Consider the following 10,577-nt stretch of genomic DNA (forward strand, 5'->3'; position numbering starts at 1 on the left):
GCCGCCATCGCTGTTTTTTCACCGCTGCTTCCTCGCTGTTCTTGTTGCAATTCGCAGCATCGCCACCACGCGATCCGCCACCACCCCCGCATCTATCCTCTCCTCGCGATTCGCAGTTCACCACCGCAGCCCCTCTTCTTCCAACACCGCCGCAGCCCTTTTTTCTTTAATTTTTCTGTTTTTGCTTCTGTTTCTGGTTTTACTTTTGTTGTTTCTTTGATTTCATTATCCATTGTTGTTGTTGGTGTTGTTCTTCTAGTTGTTGTTGTTTCATTGTTGTTGTTGTTTCACTGGTTCTACTTTTGCATGCTGCTTCTGCATTCTGCTTTTGTTTCTGCATTTTGGAAAAGATGGGGGAAGAGCATTTTCGTCCGAAGGACGATTTTTAAACAAACTGAAACCTTAGAGACCATTTTATAGCGAAAAAAAGGCCAGGGACGAAATAAATTTTTGACCTCTATGTTAGGGACCAAAATCATATTTAACCCTAAAAAATACCAAGTAAACAAACACTTCAATATAATAGATTGATTGAATTAGTTTTCATTATATTATTATTATTGTATTATACAATAAAATTTATTATATTTATTTTTCGATACTCTCATTGTTCTAATTCCTAAAGTGGAAGTTCCCTCTTCCTTACGGGAGTTTCGACCTATTAGCTTATGTAATGTAATTTATAAAATTGTCACAAAGGTTCTAGTTAACAAGTTCAGACCTTTCATGTCGGAGATCATTGGTCCTTTGCAAGGAGGGTTCATTCTAGGAAGAGGAATCACATATAATATTATCATTGCTCAGGAGATTATGCACTTCATGAGGAACATCAAGTCTCGAAAAGGGACCATAGCATTCAAGATTGATTTGGAAAAAGCTTATGACAGGGTAGACTGGCGTTTTTTGGAAGCTACTTTGGTCCGGTGTGAATTTTCAAAAGCTACCATTAATCTTATATTGAATTGTGTGACTTCTTCTTCGTTGGCAGTTTTGTGGAATGGGAACAGGCTCCAAAATTTCAATCCAAAGAGAGGGTTGAGACAAGGAGATCCCATGTCTCCTTATCTATTTGTACTCTGTATGGAAATACTTGCCTGCTTTATCTCTCATAAAGTTTCCCAAGGTTTGTGGAACCCAGTAGCGGTTTCTAGGAACGGACCACGACTCTCTAATTTGATGTTTGCAGATGATCTTTTGCTTTTCTGTAAGGCATCGAAAGCTCAAGTAATAAAGGTTATGCATTGCCTGGACTTGTTTTCTAGAGCATCAGGTTTGAAGGTAAATCTTCATAAGTCAAAGGCCCAGTGTTTCAAGAGGGTGTCAGAGAGGAGAAAAGAGGTTCTCTCAGGGGTCTCTAACATCTGATTTTGCAATGATTTGGGTAAATACCTGGGAATTAACATCGGTCATGCCATAGCTTCCAGGAAGACGGCTCAGGAGGTTATTGAAAAAATTTCGAGGAAGCTCTCCAGTTGGAAAGGATGCCTGCTGAATAAAGCAGGAAGGCTTTGTCTTGTTAAATCGGTTATGGCCTCTATCCCAGTTTATGAAATGCAAATTTCTCTTCTCCCGAAGTATGCATGTAATAAAATTAATTCCTTGATGAGACAGTTCTTATGGAAAGGCCAAGCGACCGGCAAAGAGCTGCCTCTGGTCAGGTGGGAGGTCGCCATAACTCCTAAAAGGGCAGGAGGATTGGGTATTAGGGATACTTCCTGTGCTAACATGGCGCTTCTGGAAAAGTTGGTATGAGATTGTCTAAATAACAGTGAGAAGTTGTTGGTGCAGGTTCTGAAGCATAAATATCTCAGGAATCAATCTGGTATGAACGAAAACAGTAGAAATTCTTCATCGGCTACCTGGAAGAACATTGTTAGTGCCTATGAGCATCTCAAGGAAGGGCTTCATTGGAATATTGAAAATGTCCACAAATCAGTTTGGTATGATGAGTGGACTCCTTTTGGTAAGCTTTGTAACCTTGTTCCTTATGTACATATTTCTGAATCAGATTTCATGGTGGCTGACTTGTGGAAAGGGGTGTCTTGGGAGGTTGATAATCTTACCACGCCTATTCCGCATGAGATTAAGCAGTTTATTTGTGGTCTGAGATATCCTAGTTTGACTAAGTTGGAGCCACAGTGGGAGTGTGGCCTGCAGCAACAAAAAAGTATAGTGCAAGGGAGGGTTATAGATGGTTATTAAAGAAAACATTAAATTGGAATGACAATAGTAATTGGAAACGGTTGTGGAATACAAACATTCCGGAGAAGTTCAAATTTACTATGTGGCTTGGCTTACATGATACTCTACCAACTGAGACCTTTCGATTCAAGCGGCATTTAGCTTATTCAGATATGTGTAACAAGGCGCAGGAGACTATGGAGCATTGCCTTAGAGACTGTGAACGATCAAAGGCAATTTGGCATATGTTGGATCCTAATATCCTGGACTCGACGGCTGGTACTGCTCTTGAAGTGTGGTTTCAGAAGGCTTTGGCTAACAATGAGGCGTCCTTTGGTACAGGGCTTTGGTGGGTATGGAGACATAGGTGCAATGACATATTCAATACTGACAACCCTTGGACAGACCACAAGGTTATTGCCTTGGCCAGAATTACCGCCAAGGACTTATAGGTTTACAAGAATTGAAACAATGCCTTTAGGTCTCTCCGAAATTGCTTGTGTTGGGAACCACCGGTAGGTAATAGTTTTAAAGTTAATTGTGATGCAAGCTTGTATATGGATTCAAATTTAGTAGGATTTGGATGTATTATTAGAGATTCTAAGGGAGATTGGATCTCGAACTGCTCTGGAAGCATTCCCCCTTGGTCTATCATCAGATGTGAATTATTTGCTGCTTGTAGGGGGCTAGTTTTAGCTTGGGATTGCGGTTTGAGGGATATTATATGTGAAACGGATTGCCTTGACATTCTGCCCATCATGCATGAGCTTATAAGTGGGTATTCATCTGAAGTAACAGATTTGGTTCATAAGATTCAGGAGCTTTTATCTCATCCTTAGCTTGTTCACGTTGAATGGGTGTCTCGAGAAGCAAATAGAGCTGCGGATTGGATGGCTAAATATGGTGACAAGAGTAATTCTAATCATGTTATTTGGTCTGAGTCTTGTGTTGATCTCCAGCAAATCATCCGCTCGGATATAGAATAGTGTATGCTTTGTTTCTTTCCATATTTAGACACAAAAAAAAAGTTATGTAAATTGTTTTATAACTAACTATAAAAATTCCTCTATTATCATTTTAGTTATTTAAAAGATTTGTACAAAAAGTTTAGAACGTTAATTTTTTGCACAATATACGGGTCTAAATCTAGTTTATATTATATATAAAAGTTGATATAAAAATTGTTCTATATTCAAATAATAACCATAAATTACTTATAATTTTGTTATGTTAACATATTATTATAGATGTCATTTTATTATAAAATTAAGCATATCTCTCATTTTAACGTTAATCTTGTAATGGTTCCCACAATAATTAGCAAAGTGGTCATTTCAACTAAATTCTCCTCTTAATAATGCTAAATGTCCTCTTAATTATTCAATTCATATTTTATAATCATCTTTATAATAAGGGTAAAGTACTAAATTGGTCCCCTAGGTTTAGGCGTAATTCTGTTTTGGTCCTTAAAGTTTAAAGTGTTATATTTGAATCCAAAAAAATTTCATTTAGCATCAATTTAGTCCCACGGTGAGGTCAAAATTAAATAATTAACAAAATGTCCTACATAACAATAGTACAAGAACAAAATCGATAATCTGGAGAATAAGTACAAGCTCAAGAGGTATAAAATCAACCATTGATACATCAATACATTTATTTATTATTTTTTTATAATATAAATAACTATAAAACTATAAAACTAAAGAAAATGATAAATAAATGTATTGATGCATCAATGGTTGATTTTGTGCCTCTGGAGCTTGTACTTGTTCTCCAGATTATCGATTTTGTTCTTGAACTGTTGTTATGTAGGACATTTTGTTAATTATTTAATTTTGATATCACTGTGGGACTAAATTGATGCTAAATGAAATTTTTTTGAATTCAAATAGAACACTTTAAACCTTAAGGACCAAAACAGAATTACGTCCAAATCTAGAGGACCAATTTAGTACTTTACCCTTATAATAATGAGTAAGGTGACTTCCTATAACTAAAATATCCTCTTAATAATGTTAAATATCTTCTTAATTATTTAATTCGTATTTTATAAAATACATGATTTGCATGCATACACATATTAGAGGCAATCTTTGGAGTAGATTGTTATAAAATTTTATTTCCTTGACTTGCACTATAAAAAATAATTACATTTTTATTAGGGATTGAGCATTAACATGTATCCAACTTTATATCAATAAAATATACGGGCTTGCTACACATACAAGTTTACAAGCATCCAAGTTGGCCCAGCCTAAATCGAAGACATGCGCATAAAGAAACATAACATGGCGCGTCAAAATCACGCGCTCAACACAAACGGTTACGTATGGTAGACTCTTCCACTTCTTCCACTTCTTCCACTTCTCAAAACGCTTCGAAAACAAGGAAACGCTCCCATTTTCGAGAAAAAATCAAAGTTCAAAATATACAAATCGTTGTTCGAAACCTCCATCAAAACAACATCAAACTCTCCGTGAAGAATCTGAAGAGAAAACAAAGCAACAACACTCAACGTAAGTTCATTAAGATTACTGTATATTTTACTTTTCTTCTACGTCGTTCTTCTAGGGTTTACTATTATTGTTGCTTCTTTGTTACACTGTTCTAAGTTCTACGTCGTTCTTCCAAGTTCTACGTTTTTCTTCTAAGTTCTACGTCGTTCTACGTTCTTATAATAAGTTCTCCTGCTATTGTTGTTGATTTTTGGGGGTTTATTCCGTAGATTGGGGGGTGAATACTGCTTGAACTTGTAATGTGGCTTGATATTGAAGCATGTTTGACTGATATCTGACTGATATATATGAATGTATCTGAATAAACTGGACTAAGGAGCAGTTGGTGGAAAGAATGACTGCAGAAAGAGAGAAAATTTTGGTAAGTAAACATAATATGTTGGTTGTATTTTATTTACCTGAATGCTGCTAGCTAAAATATCTCATGTTTCAGGGGATTGTGAAGATGGCGGAGACAAGAGCAAGAGAAAAAATGAAAAAAAAAAAGAAAAAAAAGAAAAAAAACAAGAAATCAAAAAAACAAAAAAAAGGAAGGCGAGTCCAACATCGTCTTCGGAGACAGAAACAGCTACTGATAGTGACACTTCTACCTCTGAGTCTGAGATTGAACAAGACTCAGAGGATTCAGTAAGAAAACACCCCAGCAAAAAGGGGAAAAAATAAGTACCATACTTGGGTGTAATTTCTTTTTCGAGTTGGGTGTATTTTGTTGATCACGTTGGGTGTATTTTTAGTATGTTCTAAATAATCATTGTTTGCCTTCCAGAATGGACTCCAGAAAAAGAAAGCAGAGGCAAGAGGAGTCAGATTCTGATTCAGAATCTGAATCTGAACCAAGTGATGAGTAGTGTCCTGAAATTATTACTCCTTTCTTTTGGCTTCATTATAAAGATTTCGTGTATTAACTGAAGTGTCTATTATTAACTTATAGGAGCGAAGAATCATCACCTGCAGAGAAGGAGAAGAAAAAGAAAAAAACAAAAACAACACCAAAAAAGTAAGCACTTCTTTGCATATAATTAGATTAGACGACTATTCTGTGATAAAATTAATTTCTTATTTCTGATTGGTACTCTTTTTTTTCCACCCAGAACACAACCAAAAAAGAAAAAAGTTGTCGTGGAGGATTCACCTCCTAAAGAAGATCAATACTTTGACGGGTACAGTACCTCGTAAGCTATATTACCGTCTATCATCGTAATTATTTTTGTTAACGTCTTCTTTTATGAATGTAGTGAGACATATGAAATATCAAGTGACGAACTAGATGAATGGCTAGGGCAAAATGTTGATAAATCTGCTGCAGAGGGGTATGTCTTGCTGGGCTGTCTATTTCATATTTTGGTGTGTTTTGTATGTTAATAATTGTTTCTTGTTTTGCAGGGAGAACCAACCTGACCTGCGATCGACAGAAGGTCACTATGTGTCGTCTGAAATGTAAGAAGCTTTATTATTTAATAAAATCTTGTTATCATGATTTGGGTGTATTTTGTGGAACCATTTGGGTGTATTTTGTGGATCAAGTTGGGTGTATGTTGTTTAATAAGTTGGGATATTAAGTTTGTTGTGTTGGGTGTATATTGTCCATTCGGTTGGTTGTATCTTGTGCATTCATTTGGGTGCATTTTATACCTGTATCTTATTTTGTCTGAATAACATCAAATCTGTTTTAGAATACCGGCTGTGAACTTGGGAAGTGATGCTCCTTCCTCTCAAGGACACACAGAACAGAGTAGTGTAAACCAGCCGTCACAGAGCATGTAATTTCTCTTTCAAATAACCGTTACTTTTGTTCTTCTATTACCCTTCTACTTCTAATTCTGTATATATTTTTTTTAGAAAAAAAAGCCCTTTATTATTTTATTCAAGAAAAAAAAGGCAGGAAAAAAAAGCAAAAAGCAAAGTATGTAAGTTCTCAAAAAAACAAAGCCTGTCTTCTTTTTGAATTGTTCGGGTGTATTTCTTGAATTTCTTTGGGTGTATTTTAGGTTGAGTCCGTCTGATTCGAATATGATGGTTGTGAGGGAACAGACACCGTCGGAAGCGCTTGCAATGTGAGTTTTCCAATAATATTTCAACCTTATAACCTTATTATTTTCAAAGGCGTTGTTAACCTTTCATTTTTCTTCTTGTTTACAGTCCCGATTCAGGCTTTTGTGCCGGCATCCCAAACAACCATTGAGACAGATTTTGAACCAACCCCTATGCTACAGATTGAAGGACTACAGAAACGTAAGAAATAGTATTGAGTGTATATTTGTTTAGAGTTTGGGTGTATATTAGCTAACAGTTTGGGTGTATATTGTTCCTGATTAGTTTTTTTTACGCCGTGATTATTTTTTTGTAACTGTGCAACATTCCTGAAACCCCCAAACAACTTCAAGAGACCACACCCACGGTTCCCCCAGCTCCAACTAAAATGTAAGTTCATCAGACTAAAATCAATCTTTGCTTATCATCCGTATATTCTTATTCTTATTCTTATTCTTATACATGATGACGCAGTCATCCAGACGCAGAAGACGCTACTGCCCTGTTGATGATGGCACGGACAGCATCCTATGTTCCTAAAACAGATCCAGGGGTGCCATCATTCAGCCTTGGATTGACTGATTCAAGCCAGGAGGGGGCGTCAACGCAGGAGACAGAAAGGGAAAAATCTCCAGAAGCTGCGAATTTGATAGAACAATTGGACAGTTTGGTCCAAAGAATAGCAAGCAGCGCGGCAAAGGGAAAAAACACAAGTCCACAAATTCAGAGGGAGACTGGGGGAGAAAGTTCTGCAAAGTTTGAAACTCCTCGGGGATTATATCAGATTACGGATGATATGAAACAAAAGTGCTACATCTGGGGGACGAGACTGAAGGAAGATGCAGAACTTCTATTCCATGTATATTTTTTCCCATAGTTAAACTATCTGTGCTGGTAAACTGTCTGTGATGTAATCAAAAGCTGTATTACAGGTGGTAAAATATGAAGGAAAAATCAAGGCATATATAAACGCAAATTATAAACTGTTACACCCAACGCAGGTCTAATAATACACCCAAGATTGCATAAAATATACACCCAAACTGTCTGTGTTGTATTCAAAATGTATGAATTACATGTACTAAAATATGAAGAAAAACATCAAATCAAATATACACCCATAACCTGCGAATTTTTAGAGCTTTTGTTCTATATGAATCTATATATGTGTCTATATGTAAATTGTCAATGAACAAAAATACACCCAAAATAACGGTGCTTTTACACCCATATTCTGTAAAACTATACACCCAACGAGTTATCCCCTGCTGCTGGTACCTTGAACTGATAACTCATAACGTGTCCTTGATATTGGCTGCAATTTGAATGCGCTGCTGATGCAGCATCAAACAGGTTTATCTGAAATATAACACACACACATTACCTAAACTATTAACGAGAAAAATAAACTCAATCGCCACAAATTTAAAGAACAGTACTTTTACCTCGCTTAAAACTTTCGTCTTCTTCTTCTTTGTGGCATTTGCGATCTGTTTCTCCAGCTTTGAACCTAGCCTGTTTTTTGGACGTCCTCTTGTTCGAATCCTTGGCGGGCTTTGAAGCTCGTTAACGGATTCCAAATTGGCGTCTTCGTGGGATAAAGAAGATGTCTCCTTCCTTTTGGCTTTTAATGATTCCATCTCGGCCATGACGTTATCGTACGTACGGTGCAGAATTGCAGTCAGCTCCTCCGATTCGGAGGCAAATTCGCAGATATTTTGCGAACGAAAAACCAATTTGCAATTCGCCTTTCCTCTGAATTGCGCTTGGACTTCCCTAAACTTTGCGTGAGTGTACGCATCTTGAAACTGAGCTTCAATGCAGGATTTGGTTGCACACGGTATGAGCATATGAAAATCTGCAGCATCTGATTCTCTCTCTGCTTGCTCCCTGCTTCCGAGGCAATTATCGTATTGTTTGACGAACTGAATAAGCGAGCTGTTCCGGGTGATATACTTGTTAAAAAATGAATGCATGCTCTCGCTCCTTTGTGTGCTTCTCATTCCTGCCCAGAAGTGGTGATCCAGATAGATAGGAACCCATATGTGACGGTCTTCGTACAGATCTGCATAATACACCCAAACACAGGCTGTAAATACACCCGAGGGGACATACAATTTACACCTCTGCTGCAGATTTTAAAAAGACATTACCTGAAAGTCACTTGTTGTCCGCAAGACCAAAATTCAGCAGAAAATCGTTCCAATTCCTATCGAATGAGTCTTTGCTATGAGAGTTCCAAACAACTTGGCTCATTTCTTGTTCGATATCGGCATGTCCCTTGTACCCGTTTAATTTGCTTGGAATCTCCTTCATGATGTGCCAAATACACCAGCGGTGAACTGTTGTTGGCATACAGGCCTCTAAAGCCCTTTTCATGGATGCGCACTGATCGATGAGAAACCCTTTCGGAGCGTTTCCTCCCATGCAACGAAGCCAGCTTTGAAATAACCATTTGAATGATTCAATTTCTTCGTTCTTTATCAAAGAGCATCCGAGAAGTGTTGACTGACCGTGGTGATTCACCCCGACAAAAGAACCACAGACCAAATTATACCTGAAACAAATTACCATGGTCCAGAATGCAAAATCATTAGTTAGCATATACCCAATGAAACAGCCAATATACACCTCTGATGCGGATTAGTAAAAATAAATTAATTTAGCATCATAAACAGGGGCAGTTTGTTACCTGTTTGTATGGTAGGTGGTGTCGAATGAAATGACGTCTCCGAAATACTCAAAGGTGGCTCTGCTTCTTGCATCGGCCCAAAAAGCCAGCTTAATCGATTGATCCTCTTCGAGTTGGAGCTCAAAAAAGAAATTCGGATTCTTCTCTTTCATTCTTAACAAATATTTCCCGAATTCCTTTGCATATTCTTGTTCGGAAACATTCCGCACTTCCCTGGTAATGTAATTCCTCACGTCCTTTACGATAAAATTTAACTCGCGGTGACCACCGGCAGCAGCAACAAATGATTGGTAGGTTTTGCTTGGTCTGATACCGGCCTCCTCGTTGTTCTCTATCGTACGACGAATGGACATGCTTAGTTCCCTGTGCTGTTTGAGCATCTCTGCTTTGCTTGGACAGCAGGGGTGTGAATGATCCAGCACAACCTTTGAAATGATCTAAGCACCGACATCCTTCAATGTGTGTATATAAATTCTTGCAGGACAGTTTAGACCGGCTGTCGGATTGGTCTTCTCGGTCGGAGATATTTTAGATTTCCATTTTCCCTCTCTGCTACATGTAATCAGTTGGTTCTTAATCTCGTTTCCCTTCCTATTTGTGCACCGAACTCTTGTAGAGAAACCTACAGACTTGGCGTAGTTCCTGTAAAATTTTCCAGCATCTTCAAGGGTGGTAAAGGTCATTCCGACCTTTGGAACAAGCTCGTCATCAACAACCGAGAGAGGCTGCAAAATACACCGTGTCAGAATTGTGAATACACCCATAGATATGATTCAAATACACCCAATCATGTCTAATACGATACACCCGAACCGCAACAACTCAACTACAGAATGACTTTTAAAGCCATAAACTGTAAATACACAGGCTGCAGAATACACCATCTCAAAAACTAAAAATACACCCAATCATGTCTGATATAATACACCTGAACAACAACAAGTCAATTAAAATAACAAAAAACCAGTAAAGTGTAGATACACCCACACTTCTAGCTAAAATACACCCAAACAAGAATTGATCTACACCCGAGCGTCTGCTACAAATTCCAGGTAATTAATCACAACTAATACATTGAATCGAGAGATTCAGGTAAACGTGTTACTTTCACAGTCAATGTTCAGCAATTTTTTAACTACACAATGCTATACAAA

The 10,577-nt window shown here is 37.6% G+C and overlaps 3 long non-coding RNA genes across 3 annotated transcripts; all 3 read left to right on the forward strand.

Moving 5' to 3' along the window:
• On the forward strand, positions 5,505–5,818 carry LOC107637564. The gene is made up of 3 exons (XR_001619414.2): positions 5,505–5,544; positions 5,632–5,697; positions 5,792–5,818. It is a non-coding gene; the product is annotated as an uncharacterized LOC107637564 (long non-coding RNA).
• On the forward strand, positions 5,870–6,422 carry LOC110270520. Its single transcript, XR_002360143.1, has 3 exons — positions 5,870–6,010; positions 6,084–6,137; positions 6,374–6,422. It is a non-coding gene; the product is annotated as an uncharacterized LOC110270520 (long non-coding RNA).
• On the forward strand, positions 7,056–7,569 carry LOC110270521. The gene is made up of 2 exons (XR_002360144.1): positions 7,056–7,121; positions 7,206–7,569. It is a non-coding gene; the product is annotated as an uncharacterized LOC110270521 (long non-coding RNA).

Source organism: Arachis ipaensis, chromosome B04, assembly GCF_000816755.2.
Source record: "Arachis ipaensis cultivar K30076 chromosome B04, Araip1.1, whole genome shotgun sequence".
Lineage (NCBI taxonomy): Eukaryota > Viridiplantae > Streptophyta > Magnoliopsida > Fabales > Fabaceae > Arachis > Arachis ipaensis.